This window comes from Drosophila rhopaloa, unplaced genomic scaffold (genome assembly GCF_018152115.1).
Source record: "Drosophila rhopaloa isolate 14029-0021.01 unplaced genomic scaffold, ASM1815211v1 contig_3, whole genome shotgun sequence".
NCBI classification, from domain to species: Eukaryota; Metazoa; Arthropoda; class Insecta; order Diptera; family Drosophilidae; genus Drosophila; species Drosophila rhopaloa.
Window position 1 is genome coordinate 24,497,668 of NW_025335123.1, and position 16,476 is coordinate 24,514,143.

The 16,476-nt window shown below is 40.4% G+C and overlaps 1 protein-coding gene across 1 annotated transcript in view; it reads right to left on the reverse strand.

The window, feature by feature from the left end:
- The window catches only part of LOC108047001, a 37,414-nt gene extending 21,833 nt beyond the window's left edge, over positions 1-15,581 (reverse strand). Inside the window, exons 1-2 of the mRNA XM_017127021.2 lie at positions 15,234-15,581; positions 7,922-7,976 (exon numbers count right to left, since the gene is read on the reverse strand). The gene's annotated coding sequence lies outside the window, so the exon portion shown is untranslated. The remainder of the gene's footprint in view (positions 1-7,921; positions 7,977-15,233) is intronic.
- Positions 15,582-16,476: the final 895 nt, after the last annotated feature.

The following is a 16,476-nucleotide window of genomic DNA, read 5'->3' on the forward strand; positions in this document are numbered from 1 at the left end:
GAGGGGGTGAGAAGGGGGAGCGGAGGATTGGAGGAGGTAAAAATGAGGATGAAAGGTGGCCAAAAGGAGGGGGCCAAATTGCCAGCGACGCCAGCGATAATCAATTAACCCGGCTCACTGGGCAGTCGCCTTCGGATGTGGCCGAGATGTTGCTGCGGTGCATGTTGCATGCTGCATGCTGCATGTTGCTGCGGGGATAACCAATGGATTCGCCGCTAGAGCCTCCTCCCCACGAATCGCCGCGGTTGATGAAGTTTTCCGCTGACTTTGATTGCGGTTGAAATTTTCATCGCCACATTTTCCTCCGACTAGGAATGTTTTCAATTTTCCTTTTTTGCGGTTAACCTCGAAATGAGGCCCAATGGAAATTCCGCAATTGCTTTTCACAGGAAAACTCAAGGCACATTTAAATTTCTTCTGCAAGAACGCAACAGGTATTTCAACTTTTCTACGCTTTTCTGTATTTGAAAAACAAAATTCTCTATATTTTGTGATGAAAGGTCGGGCTTAAATTGAAATAACTATTTATGTCTGATGGAAATTTCAGTAGTGTAATTTGAATCATTTCCATAGTTTCTAGGCCATATTAAGCTACTCAAAATGATTTCCTAACGAGCTGGAAATTTCTCATTTTCTTGTGGAGAAAATCGTTAAGTACAAATAAATTGTTAACAGATTGTTTGGCGATAAAGCGATTCAAAGTGGGCGTGTCGTCGGTGGGCGATTTGCCATCGCGTGCGACATTTGACTTGGTTTTCGGCTTTGACTCCTTTTTCGACTCGGTCTTTTGGCCCGTCTTTCTTCTCCTTTCCTGCCACTCTTCATCTGATTTTACATGGCACGTACCGCAGATTTGTTTTTTGTTTTTCACAATTTTGTGTAGTTTTTTTTTTGTTGGTTTGGTTTTTGGTTTTTGGGCAGAGAGCGAAGAAGGAAAGGCAGCGGCTTCGGCTGCGGAGGCCCAAAAAAGACGGCAGCTGGCCAAAGCCTAGTCATCCGAGTTGGCCTCCACTCTTAAGTAGGTTAATTTTGACCGGTTTGTGTTCTCGCCGTCGCCGTCTCCATCTCCTTTCCCCTCCTTTCCCCCCCTTTCACCCCGAGGTAGAGCAACTTCTCCGCTCGTCCGTGGTATCCACTGATGTTCCTGATTGACTGGCGACTTGGGACTGCGGCATTTGCCTGATTAACCCGAGTTTCAGCTGTTTTAATGAGGCAGCCACATGTCGCCAGGGTTCCCCTTTAACAACTCCTGATTTTCTTCTACTTCATTAGAAAGAGCTTGTTGTGCATTGGAGAAACTTGAAAAGTCTGTTAAATACCAACTGGAGCTGGCCAAATAAAGATAGAAGTATTGATTTTATCGATTGCCTTGAAAATAGATGACATATACGATTTGAGAGAGTGACTTCGAAGTTGTCTTGATTATAAGCTCTTTAAAAAAAGAGAAACTTTCTATCTTTAATAAGCATTGAAACTTGGGATTCGATTTAGTTTGTGGTATATGAATACAAATACCACTTATGTTATTAAATATATATAGGTGATGAAAATAGATTCTAATTTTAATTCTAGCCTTAGAGCAGCATTTCTCTTTTCCTTATAAGCAAAAAAACGAGAGGGAGACAGATGGCTAATTTTCGCAGCGAAAGAGTTGGCTAAAGAGTTGCAAGACCCGCTCTTCTTGATAAGCCTTATTTGAGATCTGCGGCAATTTCTTTTTTCTATTTCTGCTTGATGACGCCTATAATGATGTTGCACATGGCGATCATCATGATCGAGTTGGTCAGCACAGCGTGGAAATGGAACAGATTGGAACGGAGCGGAGCATTTGTCGCCATGAAATCATGTTAGAAATTTGAGACAAATTTCTTTGTCGTTTGCTTTCAAATTGCTTTTGGCCATTTTGTAGTTGGCGGCTAACGGCAATCAAATGGCCAACGGAATTAGAACGGAATGCCAAAAACCGGAACGGAATGGAATGGATGGTGGGAAAAATGCAGTCGTCAGGAAATGAATGGAATCCAACTTAAAGATCGGATAATTTTGATATACTGAAAATGTGAAAAATGGTTTCAAAATATAATACCGTGAAAAAGAAGGAATATCAATGGATTGGAATAAATCTGATATAGTTACGGATGGAACAAAATGGAATTATGCTATATTATCTAAAAAATCATTAGGAAAATTTGAAAAAAAAAATATATTTAATATATATTATATATATTTTATTCACCCTTGCAACCATTTTAAAAACAAAATATTCTATTAAACAATTATAGTTCGAACCCTCTGCAATTGTATAAAAATAATACAAGCTAAGAAAAGATTTGGAATAAAATTAAATTATTTGTAAAATGGTGGGCCAATCTTAAGTGGAATGTTAGGTCTGATGTGGAATTGATTGAAAACCCATGTAGCGAATTATTCAAATTCTTTGACAGAGAGATTTCCAGCTCAAGGCTGTGAGTTCGTCTGCTCCTCCAGTGGGATTCCTTCTCTTTATCGTGGTAATCCTCCACCCCTCGTTTTTCCCTCGTTACCATAATCCATACCCTTGGCTTGATTTATGGAACCATTCGGATCACTCAATAAGCAACTTCTTCGAGGCCTTTCAACACTTTCGGTCGAGTGCTGGTCGAGATCGGCAGATATACTACAAAGTGTGCAGGATGGTTGGGGGAAATCGGGGTGGAATGTGCACCTCGATGGTTTCACATATTTACATAGCTATCAGCCCAGTTAGCACTTGGCTTAGCCCACAAATGGACAGGGCCTTTTCCACTTGGAAGCGGGTCAAAAGCAGCCCATCTGGCCGGCAAAGGGTTAAGGCTGAGGCGGTGGGCTGTGGGCTGTGGCTTGTACTTTGACTTAACTTGACTTTGGCTTTGCCCAACATCAGAGTCAAAGTCACAGTCGTTTTGGCCTCGCTGCCTTAACAGGCGAAAAAGCGACTAGAACAGTGATGGCACTGAGAGAAATAGTATGCAACTAACAGTGGTATATTTGTTTAATTTTCCCATAAAGAATTTATGGAAATTATATTCTTCATAAGAAGAGAGTTGTTTCAACAAAGAGCCCCTTGCACTACTAGTTTCTCTCAGTGCACCGCCCATAGTGGACTCTTTGGCCAGTCGCTAGTTATCTTCGTCTTGGTCGTCTGCCCCTTTAGCATAAAACATAAATAGCAACTGCATTCAAATGAGTCTGACAAACAAACTGAGCAACTGGGAAACTGGGAAACTGAGGGGCTGTGTGGCGTGGATGAAAAATGCAAATGCTTAGACCATGTTGGGTTCGGGATGTCGGTTTCTGTTTCTGTTTCTGTCTCTGTTTCTGTTTTGGAGGGGCTACGAGTAAGGCTAAGGCTAAGTCTAAAGCTGAGGCTAAGGCTAAGGCTTGGGCTAAGCCAGCCGAGCGTGGGCAGCTCCATAGATGGCGATGCCGCCTCAAAAGATGATGATGTCCTTTAGCCGCATTTGGGGATTTCGACGGCCCCTTTTCGGATACCAAACATCGAACATCGAACATCGCAGCAGAAAGCGACCGCTGAGCGCAGCAAATATTCAATAATTGCAATTATTTCTCATATTTAATGAAGCCCCTCGCTTTTGCCGTCCGGAGTGATTTCGTTCCTTTAATGAGACTCCCAGTTGGCATTCTGGTCGCTCGTTTATGGCTAAATTGCTAAATTTGGCTCGACGAAAGGTGATCCAAGCTGAACCGAACTGCCTTTTCCCTTCCGGTGATTTTTTAAAACGAGAATTCGAGAATTATTAACATAACAATTTTCTGCTTTTGTAATATATACTCATAACATAATAGCACCAGTTTCGATTTTCTGTCTTATTATTTTTTGAAGACATATGTAGATTAACATAACTATTTTTCCAATATTTCAATGCCTTTTTGATCCATTTTCCTGAGTACTTCTGTGAGCCAGGTTCGCTTGAAGAGGTTCTGTGTCACTATCTGAGATCCCGGACCGAACTTGGATTCCCGGTAATCGTTGTACAGAAATCTGGCCACGAAATGGGTCACGGAGAAAGACAGCTTGAGCGGATGGATGGTCCCGACTTCTTTTTTTTTTTTTTTTTGGCAATTAAACAAGAACCCAACAGACTGTCAACCCTATTTGACTAACGCCAAGTCCGAGGAGAATCTGGCTAAGGCTGGGGACCATGCCGCCATCGAAAAGAGTGGAAAAAGAGTGATGACAGACAGTCGGGCTGATTGACTGATGGGCCCTAAGTAACTGAAATTGCATAAGTCTGCTAAGCCCCATCCCATTCCTCTATTCCCATTCCTATTCCCATTCCTATTCCCAATTCCTTGGCGGATCCTCTCGGCTCTATTCCCGATGCGATTCGCTTGGCTTCTCCTTGCTTTGGTTTAATGCTAATCGAATGTCTCCCGTCTGGATCTTTGTCTTTTGGCCCCCTTCCGCCTGTCAGTCAGTCAAAGATTCTGCGGCCAACGAAGATGAAGTTGGCAGGCCAAGATGGAGGGTTTGCAGAAAGCCGAAACCAACCTTCACCACAGCTCAGTTTCATAAACTGAGCAAACAAATGAAAGCTGCCAGCCACCGTTGCTTCTGTTCTCCCGCCGAAGAAAAAAAAAAAACTATTTCTGCTGTTCAGTTTACGATTTTTAGATGTTGCGTGCGACAATATATCAAAATGTTTACTACTAGTCCTTGTTGATTGGAAATTCTTGAGACTGGGAATCTGTTAATGATGATGAGCTGGTTATTTCTATAAATAAATAAATATCTTTTATTTCTATTGTTTAGAGTGCAAATCAGTGACTATCGATCTGGAGTGGCTCGCTGACTTCATATGATTTATAACTTTAGTGTGAGTCGGTCTTGTAAGCTCATTGTTTTCCTTGTTCAAAGTGAAAATGTACAGCCGACTGTTGGTGTTGTTGTGGACCCCCGTAAATCAAAAATCGTTCTCATAATCTGGCCTTATCAGCGCCCCATCAACAGATTTCTCCCCTTTCTTTCTCCGGCTTCTTTTACTTTCATGCTCAGCTGCTTGTTTTTCAGCTGATGTTGCTGGTGTGCTGTGATGTTGCTGCTGTTTGCTGTTGATGTTGCTGGTGTGCTGTTGATGTTGCTGCTGTTTGCGGTTGCTGTTGTTGTCCGTATTAGGCAGGGCTTATCTCATTGAGATTTTTAAAGAGATGGAGGGGGGGGATGGAACTTAGAAAGGGGGTTTTGGGAACAAGCTGGAACATTGTGTGACAATTTGTAGTGCACAATGCCTGCCTTTGTTGCCTGTTGCCGGTTGCCTGTTGCCCCCTTTCAGCCAATATTGCTGCCGTTACTTGGCTTGCTGCTCAGTCTTTTTCCATGTCTTTCCTCTTCACTGGGCCTGCTTATTTTTTCTCCACTTCTTGGCTCTCCAAATTGCCCATAAAGTACAAAAATGTATGTGAATGGCCTTTGGCAACGGCGGCGGCAACATCGCTTTGCCCACACTTTGGATGCTGCTGTTACTGCCGCACGCAATTTGGAATTTATTTACACAATAATTGGCAAGCTGAATCAATACAAATCGCTCTCGGCTGTCCACAAACAATAAATTAACAATTGCCACTTGATTGCTGAATAAAAAGTGATTACCAGCAGGGCAGGCAATCGATAAATGTAATTGAAAAGGTAAAAATATAGAGAATAAGGAGTAAAGAAATGGGAAGAACTGGAACAGAGTTCTATAGTATAATGGTCCACTGAATTTAACGATTTCCACTTAGAGGTCATATAAAGGTAATTGCGAGGTGATACTCGATAGCAATTTATGTAATCGAGTAGTCCACTAATTGTTTATCGATTTGTTATTTTTATTATTTGTTATCAATGACTAATCGGCTATTTTGTAAACAGTTATCGATAAACTTCTTAAGCTTAATAAATATCTGATTAAAATATTTCTTTCATATTTCCCTATTTACTTTTCTTTTGGTTTGTATGTCAGTATACTTTCTCAACAACTTTTACCACTGTGCAATGGTTGGTGCAAGCAATTTTGAATTTGATTTCGATTAAACTGACCATAATAAACGATTTATGATATTGCCTGAGAGCAATAGCAAATAACAGCAAAAACTTTTCAGATATTTGTGTGGAAAAAAGAACTTCCGCTGGCCGCAGAGAAATGGATAAAAAAGCAACAGGAGGAGATGGGGTATAAAAACCGCAGAAAAGCCCCAAACTCAGATGCCCACGGCTTGATAAGCTCTGAGGTTGAGTCTCCAAGTACCCCGGCTTCAGTCCATGGCATTCTCTAGATACAAGCGATAGATATATCCAAAAGCCGAAGACTTCCTCATAGCTGAGAAACAGAGTGGTTGGGCCAGGAACCAAGTGCATAACTTAATTAGTGCATGGACAATGACCAAAAACTTTGGCGAGGCCGCGACAGGGATTCATCGATTGCCATCGATTATCGCCCAGGCATGTGAGAACTTGTGGTAACGCCCTCGGAAAAAGAGGGATAAGACCGAGTGTAGAGACCCCTGGCAAGCCCAGCGAAAAGCGAATTAAGAATAGACAAAGACTAAATTAATTGCAATGACAGTCGACTGCAAAAGGTGCGGCTTTTCAACTGGAACGCATCCTGGCATCCACATCCACATCACTATGCCTAAACAGCATCCACATCCAGATAATAACTTTGAGGGACAGGCGCGTCTGTCTTTCTACACTGGGAATATTTACCTAGACATTCAATGGAACTCTTGAAATTGCATTATAGTTTAAAGTATATCCCATTTGTTATCAACATAGATACAAATTTCAGAAGAAAGATATTTAAGGCATTTAAAGAATACTTTTTAATAAAGACAGAAAAACAGACACATTAAAAAAACAAAATTGGCATAGAAATAAATTATAGATAACAATTCAACAAGAAATTCTAACAATATTTTCTCTGTGTACTTGTTCTTCAAGTTCCTTTATGATTCTGTCTTTTGTTTCTCTATTTCAAAATGCTGCCATTTATTTTCGTTTTGTCAGCAGTAAGCCAAGTGGCCAACTTAATTGTCGAAGAGTCGTCAGGGCGGTTCAAACAAATCAAAGCGGCCTGTACCACTGGACTCAGAACCACAGCACCACTGCACCACTGCACCACTGCACCACTGCACCACCTTTCCCACCTTCGGGCATTACTCAATGTCACCGGGGGGGCGGAAAACGGGGGCCGGAGAATTGGTGGCTGGGCGGTAAAATGCCGCCAAAGCGTTTTGCGTTGATCGTCAATTAGTTACACTAAGCCGCCACTGGACAATTTATGGCTGATGGAGATGGGAGAGCAGGTCGCTCACGGAGTTTCAACTCGATTGCAGATGGCCAAGGGGCTAAGTAAAGTCCATAATAATATTATTCCTTTTTCGCTAGGGCCTTTAAAATGCGAACGATCGTGTCACGTGGCCATCCCTGAATTAGCAAAGACGAAGCTGAATAATTGTGAAGACGATTGTTAGTCGAGGGTGCGCATTAAGACAGCCGCAGATGGAGAGATGGATAGATGGATGCGATGGACAGATGGACTAGGCTCGTCTGAGTGACTAATTGCCGGGCGATTGCCTCCTGCACCTCGCCTATAAATAGAAGTGTAGACAAGCGGACAAACAGAGCCGCAAAAAAGAGCCGGGCCGCAATGATGATTAGACTTAGATTGGATTGGGTGGAAAGCCATTCTCCGTTTTGCCATCTCCCGCAACCTCGACTTCTGCCCGTTCCGATCCGATCCAATCCACTCAACACCTGCCTTGATTTGTGATCGCAATTACAGCGGAAGACATAAAGTACACAAGTCCAAGCCGAACCAAGCCCAAGTTGAGTCCACTTTGCTCTCCCACCTGAAACAAGAGTTTCCTCCGCAGCCTGTCTTTTTTCCATCTGTTTTCTTACCTTCTGCTCAAATCTCGTCTCGTCTGATTCTTCTGCGATTTCTCAGCGGCTTTAGCTGCAAAGAGAAAGAATTTGTTTCTGTTTAGATAAGGCTTTGATTCAAATTTATTATTCTACAGGGGAATTTGTTAGATGGATACATTATGATTGTCGATAGGGCAGTTCAAGGAAATTTACAGAGATTTCTTCAGTCTTTCTTCAGTCACTAAAATATATATATTGAATAATCTCTGATTCTCTAAGTTTTTCCGGGTTTTTTAATAGCTTTTAAGTTTACTTCTTAAATACTTTCTCTGACCATCTTTCACAAACAACTCAAGTGCAGAGGTTTTTTAATAAAAAGACGACAGCTTAATGCAATCGCATCATCGGTGCTGCACAAAATTTATTAGGAAGATTGTTTTCCCCACTTTACAGTTTTCGAGAAAGAAAAATAAACCCGACTTTCAACAAATTATTGAAAGATCTTGAGTGAAGAGAGCTCAAGATGATCCCAATTCCGGCATTTCTACTCTTCAAGTTCGTCTCGAGATTGGGATCTTTTACTTGACCAAGTGTTTTCTCTAACGGATCGCACTCCACTCCACCACACTCCACTCCACCTGAAAACAATGCCACTTAATTACAACATATCGTGGCCTCACCGCTTCGCATCTCTTTCTTATATATATTAATAACAGAAAATGCACTTTCCAGTCAAATGATGTTGAAAACGAGTTTCCAATCGATTTGTGCTGCTGACTGCAGCGGCTTCTTCTTCCTTCGCTTGCTTTTATTGTTATTTCTCATCTCGTTTCGTTTAATTTAAGCCACTTTCCGAAAGGGGGTTGCACACACACACATATATAGATATAGTAGATATATATATATATATTGGCCTTTTACGATGGCAAAAGTTGAAAAATGAAAATTCCATTTGAGGCGGGCAACGCGCCTCAGTTTTCATTTCCCATTCAGATGCCGAAACTCCGATTCTGGTTCTTTGAAAACATGTTTTCTGTGGCATCTTCTCGCTGCGTAACGGTAACTACTAGTAGGTAGATACACAGATACAAAGATACACGGCTTTTACCCCGCCAGCTAATGGCATATTGATATACAGGCCCCCTAACTATAAAGCATATTATATGGCCACACCCATTTGTGGGTTAAAATCGCTCCAGTCGAGAGTTTTTCCAGTGACTCGCAGAGCGAGATTTGCATTCAACATGCTGAGTAATTAAAACAACAGCGAATGGCGAACAGCAGTGCAACATGGCAGCAATTAAGGCGGAGAATAAATGATTACTTGACCGAATTGCCGCAAGTCGCCAGGTCCGAGAGCCATAAAAAACAAAAGACTTAAGACACAAACGCGACCGGCCGAGGGAAAGCGAAGAAATAAATAATCATTCCCCCCATTCAAATGAAATGGGCATTGCTATGCAAATGCAAATGCAAGGTGCAACGCCTGGCTGGATTTGCTCCGGATTTCGGAGTTCGGTTCGAGATGGAAACCCATGTATTCTGGCCAAGAGAAAGAACATTCGCATACTCCAAAAACACACTTTCCACTGCTGCCTCGTCTTCATATCCAATTGCCATTTGCATACGCATGACGTTCGTAATTAGCCCTTTTTTTTGTTGTTGTGGTGCGCTCATTAAAACCAAGTACAGTGAACCCCAGTCCAGCCCACTTGAACCGCCGGAGAACCGAGAACAACGAGGTGTACGAACCTAATGGGCGGCACTCACGCACCCAAGAAAAAAAGAAAAACTCAAGTTAGCTCGTTTTTCCCCTCAGCACGTCAAGTGCACCGAAAAAACATTCGGAGTATGTCGAAACGAGAACTTGAAATTGACACTGGTCACGGACCCTAAGAAAATGAAATGGGAACACTTTCACACGTTCACCAGTTTTCTTTTTTTATGCTTTCTGCTGGGAAGAAGACCTTTCATTCTTTCAGCGACCCATCAATCAATTTAAATTCAAATTTGAATTTTTTGGTAATTTACACCGAATTAAAAGAAGATAGAAGGAACACAGATGGCTTTAATTGGCTGTAATTATGAGCCAGGCATCTCGTGCTGTAGGTAGATAAGCTTGTGAAAGTTATAAACTCAAGATTGCCTTTCCTTTCAAATAAGTTTATTTTGTTCTTAAGAAAATATGCTAATTAAGAAGTTTGGGAAAATAAAACATTCGTGTCTTGTGAAAGCTTAAATTACTTCGGCTGGTTGTAGAATTTAACCAAGTACGTTAATAAAGCTTTCTTTCAAATTAGTTTATTTGGTTTGAAAGGAAATATTCAATGAACGAAAACCATTCAGCGATGATTGATTGAACGATGCATAAGCAACTGATTGCCGTTGGCTCCATAAAATGAGTGGGCATTCTCCTTCTTTCAAGTGAAAACACTGAAACAAAATGATGTTTCAATAAAGACATGCCATTCATATGGTCATCGGCTGTTAATCAGATACTAGTTAAGTTTTATTGGGTACCATTAAGTTCTCAAAATCCCTTTTACACAAAAAGGACTGAGTAAATGCGTTTTATTGGTATCATAATTGGCTGACTGCTATTTTATAACCGCCAAAAGCTAGTGTTTCTTTCCAACAGGAAGAGTAATCAATGTGGCCATAAAAACCACAAAAAAAATGCATGTTCTTTAATCACAAATTAATTGATTTTATGCATTTATGCATGAGGATTCAGAACATTCAACTCCAATGCGATGCACTCTATAAGTCATTTATTACTACTCAATCGGCATAAGTGATACGCTTTGCACCGGAACAATCAGCTATTCAAATTAGCCGCCAGTTGGATTTGCATTCGTTTCGAACTGGGCCGTTCATTCCATTCATTCGCTCGCCGATTATTCACCATTTAAGTGCATTCATTTAACGTTTACAGCTATCGGCCCCATATTCCAGTGAATAATTTTATGGCCTAATTGGAAACGAAAGTTTGGGTCCAGATCTATGGCAGCGTCATTGTGCTATGATAAAAATCAAACACACAAATAAACAAAACACATAAGCCAATATTCCGAAAACACCGATACCAAAGCCAAAAACAGACTCCGACACACAACTTTGGCCCACATTTCCTTCCTCTTTCTTTGTGCCGCAAAGAACCAGCTTTATAAGTCATAACTAAGAAGCATTTCGGTTTAATATGGCTTATAATACCAAATATGGGGGGGAAGTTGGGTCGGGGCTGTAAACAAAACAACCGTTGGAATAGCACAGATTCCTCAAGCGAGATCTTCGCCGGTTGTTGTTGTTGTTGTTGTTTTTTGTATCATATATAGAATAGTGTTTTCGTTTTGTTTCCGTCAAAAGAAAACGAAAAGATTCCAGCTGGAACGACGATACAAGTGCCAGATCATCGTCATCATCATCACCATCATCATCGTGGCCGAAGAATCTACCCCATCACGATGATAATCTGGCTTATATTTGGTGTAATTACCATGGCCAAACGACGAAGCAAATTCGATTTGGAACAGTTTTCGTTTTATTGCCAAAATAAAAAAGAGAAAAGACAAAAGACAAAAAAGCAACTTTCATACAATTCCTTGTCTTTGACTTCAAGGCCAGTTGATTTTGGAGTGGCTAGCCATATTAGTTTTCTATTCCGGACATTTAACCGCAGGATAGTCATAAAGTTAGTGTTCATAACTCTTAGTTATTAGTCATTGAATGGTTAAAATGATTACTGGTTTTTATTCGGTACTATTACTATTGATATTCGAGCTGGTTTCATATAATAAGTACATTTATATTATTTTGTGATTTATTTCAAACTAATGAATTTTGATCTGTCTATATCGCCATGCTTTTTCATTAGTGATTACTACTACTGCCTCGTAAATCAATGTAGTTGGTATATATTTAAATGATTTTTTTCCCAAATGATACTACCCATTCCATAATCCTAATTCTTTCGAATTATTAACTTTCCTTTAGAAGTGAATGTAACATATCAAATGTATTCCCTGAAACAGTTAATACCCTCGAATCGGAACCATTTCTGCAAGCCTAGACAAACTCTTTCGGTCTTTCGGTCTTTGAGCTAGTCTGAGTACCCATGAGCCTCTTCTGCCCTCTCTTCAGAACCCACTTCAATCATCACTCGTCACTCATGTGATCCTCACTCGCCACTCGTTGCTCATCACTCGAAATCCCCAAGTGGCAAGTGAGTGGGTGAGCTCCACTCATTCGCCTGGCGAATCACCGACTCCGATTGTGTGTTGTCATGCGTCTGGCCGAACAGGTGCCACCAATTGAGGAATCCGAGCTGACCCACAAAGGCAACCCAAAAAAAGGAAAGAAGAATAGAGGGGTGGAGGGGAGAATCTGTGCCAAGCCGAGCGGCACAAGCCAAAAAGAAGGCCACCAAAGCGGGAAGCTAATGAAATCTGAGATGCTAATGAGGGGTGGCTGAGAACACGAAGAGTGCCGTCCATTAGGTAATCAAGCGTCAGGTAATCACACTCTATACGGAGTCAAATGGAACACTGCCGATATACAAGTATTCAGTGTATAAGGAACTCTAAGATTAAGCAGGGAATCATTATTTCAATTTGTGGTAACAAACAATGAAAAGCTAAAATTGAGTTAGGTTTCAAAGATCAAAAAATTTAAGGAGATAAAAGAGATACAAAAGAATCAAAAGTTTAATAAATGTTTTCCTCAAGCAAGTATCTGAAACTTATAGATTGCACATATTTATCCAAACTAGGGATAACTTCCCCATCTTAAAGACGGGAAAGAGGAACCACCGCCAGAGGGCGCTTTCTTAGTAGCCATGTTTAAGTCCCCCTTAGAAAATGTTGGATTTCGTGTTTTTTTGTGCCAGATTTTAACCGACCGTAGAGTGGAGGGGAGGGGAGAAGGGCAACTATAAATGAGAGGAAAGCGAAGAAACGGGTAGAAGAAGAACGGACCGAGATGGAGTGACCGCCAGAGGGCACTTTTCCCGGCTCATCTCAATCAGACCGAATTCATTCGTTTCATTTGGAATTTCAAATTAGTCGGCCGCCCGCAACCAATTTCCGCTTTTGCTCTAAACTGGGCCAAAAACGTACGCTCGCGTTTAGCGTTAAATCTTTGCTTTTGGGTTCTTTTGATTGTTGTTGTTGTTTTTTTCTTCTTTCTTTTTGGGTCAACTTTGAACACGCATTGGAAAAGAGAAATGTGCCGAGTAAGTTGAGAGTTTAAAGTGGAAATCCGTCTTTAATGAGGAGAAAATACGATGTTATTCCTCTATTTTTTCTATGTTTTCTGCCACAATTGATGGATTGCGATGGCTGGTTTAATGGCTCTGTCGTTGATTTGCATCGCGGCAAGACATTAATTGATGTTGGGATGCTAATGCCTGCCCCTTGGGGTCGGCATTTCGGTTCTTTGTTGGCCGCTTTTCTTTACCGAAGTGCAGAAGTTTTCCGCCTGCAGGTTTTAAGTTCCATTTCCCAAATCGTCTTTAATGGTTCTCGGTGTTCTATGTTCTATGTTATATGTTCTCGGCTTTGTATTCCCTGCACCTCACATTTTTCGTAACTTTTTACGATTTGTAATCGTATAAAAATATAACCCGCACTCTGTGGTTGAGGTCGTTTTTATGCAAGATTATTACATTATTTCCGGGCGCTGAAAAAACAATAAAGTTTTCATTCGAACCGAGTTCGTTTTGCTACTGGGAAACCCATTAAACCAGACGCCAGACACACAGCACACCATCTGGCCTCCCCCCTAAAAATGGGGTTTGGTTTGGGCTGGGTTTTTGTGTTGTCCCCGGTATGTCGCTCTCCTTCTCCATCTCTTTCTCCCTCTCTACAATGGTTTCTTCACAACCGCAATGTTCTTTTGCTACTGCTTTTCTTCGACGGTGGTTTTTTAATGCGTTTCTCATGCTCTCGGGACCGTTGCTTTAGTTTTTCTGCGCACACGCACTCGCACTCGCACAAGAACACAGACCACTAAATGCTTTCCTAATGAATTGGGTGACCATACCGCTGGGTAATAACGGTTAATTGCGTTAATGACTTTAGCAGAAAACTGAAAAACTGAAACAGTCAACAGCCAAATAGCGAAAAAAAGAGCATAGGGGTTAACCATCACTTGCAACTTTTAATTTTCATATTTTTAGAGTTCAACGATTTAAAAGATATTTTTTTGGTTTTCGTGACTTTTCCCATCTCTCAAACTAAGATTTTGACTCTAGCATTTTAAAAATTAAAAATGTTGCAAGCTGTGCAAACGCATCCCTCATTGGTCATGCACATGAATAATGCGCCATAGTTTTTCAAGGAAATTTCAAGTTCGCTGCCCGAGTCTTGCCTTTTCAAGTTCGTTGCCTAAGTCTTTTGTTTTCAGTGGCGTTTCGGGGCAGAAAAAAGGGGTACAAAAGGGGCACGAAAGAGGCATTTTAGCAGGTGACAATTGGCCGGGCAAATAGAAGTGAACACAAAAAAAAAACTGAGAAGAGACCTCTAGGACAGAGACCTACTCACTCCAAAAGGTGTCACTTTTGACGACGAGAAAGGAGGCAATCATGATCGTAATGGAAACGAAGAAAAAAAGGTGTATAATAGAATGGAAGAGAAGACGCACGCATTTTTCAAATGGCATTGTTTTCTTTACTTTTGGGTGTGGATATTCAAAGAACGGTTTGTTGTTATCGTTGTTTCTGGTAGAAACAAAATAAATATTTCTAGTAATAGATTTGTCCAAAACAGGATTTTTTTTAATTGTAAGTCTTTAAAGTTTGGGAAAATTGAATAACAAATAATACAACTTTGTATAAGTATTGGAAAGGTTAAAACCTTACTATTTACAATTTATAGAATATTTAAATATTTCTGTTTTACTACATGAACTGTACATGAACTATTGCAGATTAGTTTTTTTTTTAGCTCTGAAATTAAAAATCTAATAAACAAGAACTTCTATTTTTGATTTCTCTTTTTAATACTTTTGACAATATATCTTAAGTAAACTTTATGTTTAGTTTTTATAATATTTTCCAAATGATTTAGGTTTATATTGGATTTTAATTGATTGATGATTTGATAGTTCCACCAACATGAAGATCTATATGGATTATTATAAATAATTCATGCAGCAGGATCAAGGCCTGTCATAGCAAAAAGTTATAAAATGTTTTTTTAAGTTTTTAATATAGTTTTTTGTATAGTTTGTTATTTCGATTTTATTTGATAAATAATCCTTGGGCTCACAGCTTTAAAATTTATATTTGTTCACTCTAGGTTACAAAAAAAATGAAAAAAAAATAATCACTTGTTTGAGGTCCTGGCCTTACCTTTTGCTTAGTTTATATTGCACAATTTATCAGGCTTTTTGCTTTAATCCTTTAACGAGTGTTTTTCAGTGTGTTATTGCACTTTCACAGTTTGTTTCTTTTTGTTATTGATTTTTAGTGGCTGTTCACTTGTAGTTGTGTTCACTTGCCAAAATCGCAGCCGCAAGGAGTGGGATTTTTCACACACGCGATTGAACCAAAAAAAAAAAAGAAGTAAAGAATTTGTCCACGCTGCTGATGACTCCGCTGGTGATTCTTGATTTTGGTGATTGGCGATGAACTGTTGGCTGAAAACTCGAGCGGTACGAGGTGTTAGCACTTCAATTGCATCACGCGCAATGCTGCTGTTGGCGGTCGAGCGCCACTTTTATGCCTTTTCCAGCGATCCGATCCATCCGTCCAAGAAGAAGAACCATCCATCCAAGCCCAGGCCCAAGCCCGAACCCGAAACCGAGTCGGAATCCGAATTCGAATCGGAAACCCGGAGAGCGGCAAAGAACGGACAGAGAAAGCAGCACCAGCAGCACAAGCCCCATTTCCACCGCACACACACACACATCTCAGCACTCACACGCTCCAGCGATCGTACACGCGGAGAAACAATTTTCTACATTTGAAAAATATAATTAAAAAGTAGACTATTATTTAACCTGTAAACAGGTATAAGTTCAGTAGCCTAGGCCCAAATGAAATTAAATCCTTTTCTGATAATATTAATATTTTTTTTTACCTTTAAAATAATAAATAAAACGTAACTTTTCCTATTTCAAAAGCAAAAGTGGGAGCTTCTTCTGAGTGTACAATAAGTGAGAGATTGCACTAAGAGATCGCTCTCCAAAATTACAACTCTCTTCCGACACAGCTCTCGTTCTCTCCATCTCTCTCTCTTTCTCTTTTTCTGTGTTGTCTTGTAAAGTTCATGGGCGGTGGGAGGAGCGGTGATAGCATTGAACTTGAAAGAGAGAGAGGTAGGAAGACAGAGAGAGATACACAGAGAGCAAGAGCGCAGAGCGACCTTCTTCTTTTGCAACGGCACCTGTTAACAGAGTTACAACAATTTGCATGTACAGTGGGCACTTTGAGTAGAAGAACTTTAAAATTAAATTTGTAAATCTACACAGTAAAGCCTTTGGATTTCATAATGCTATATTTCCATTTACGCGATCATAAAGTAAAAATAAAATTTTAAATTGTGAGAAAGTAGTATGCCCAAGTGAGATTCACTCTTTTTAAAAGGAGTGCT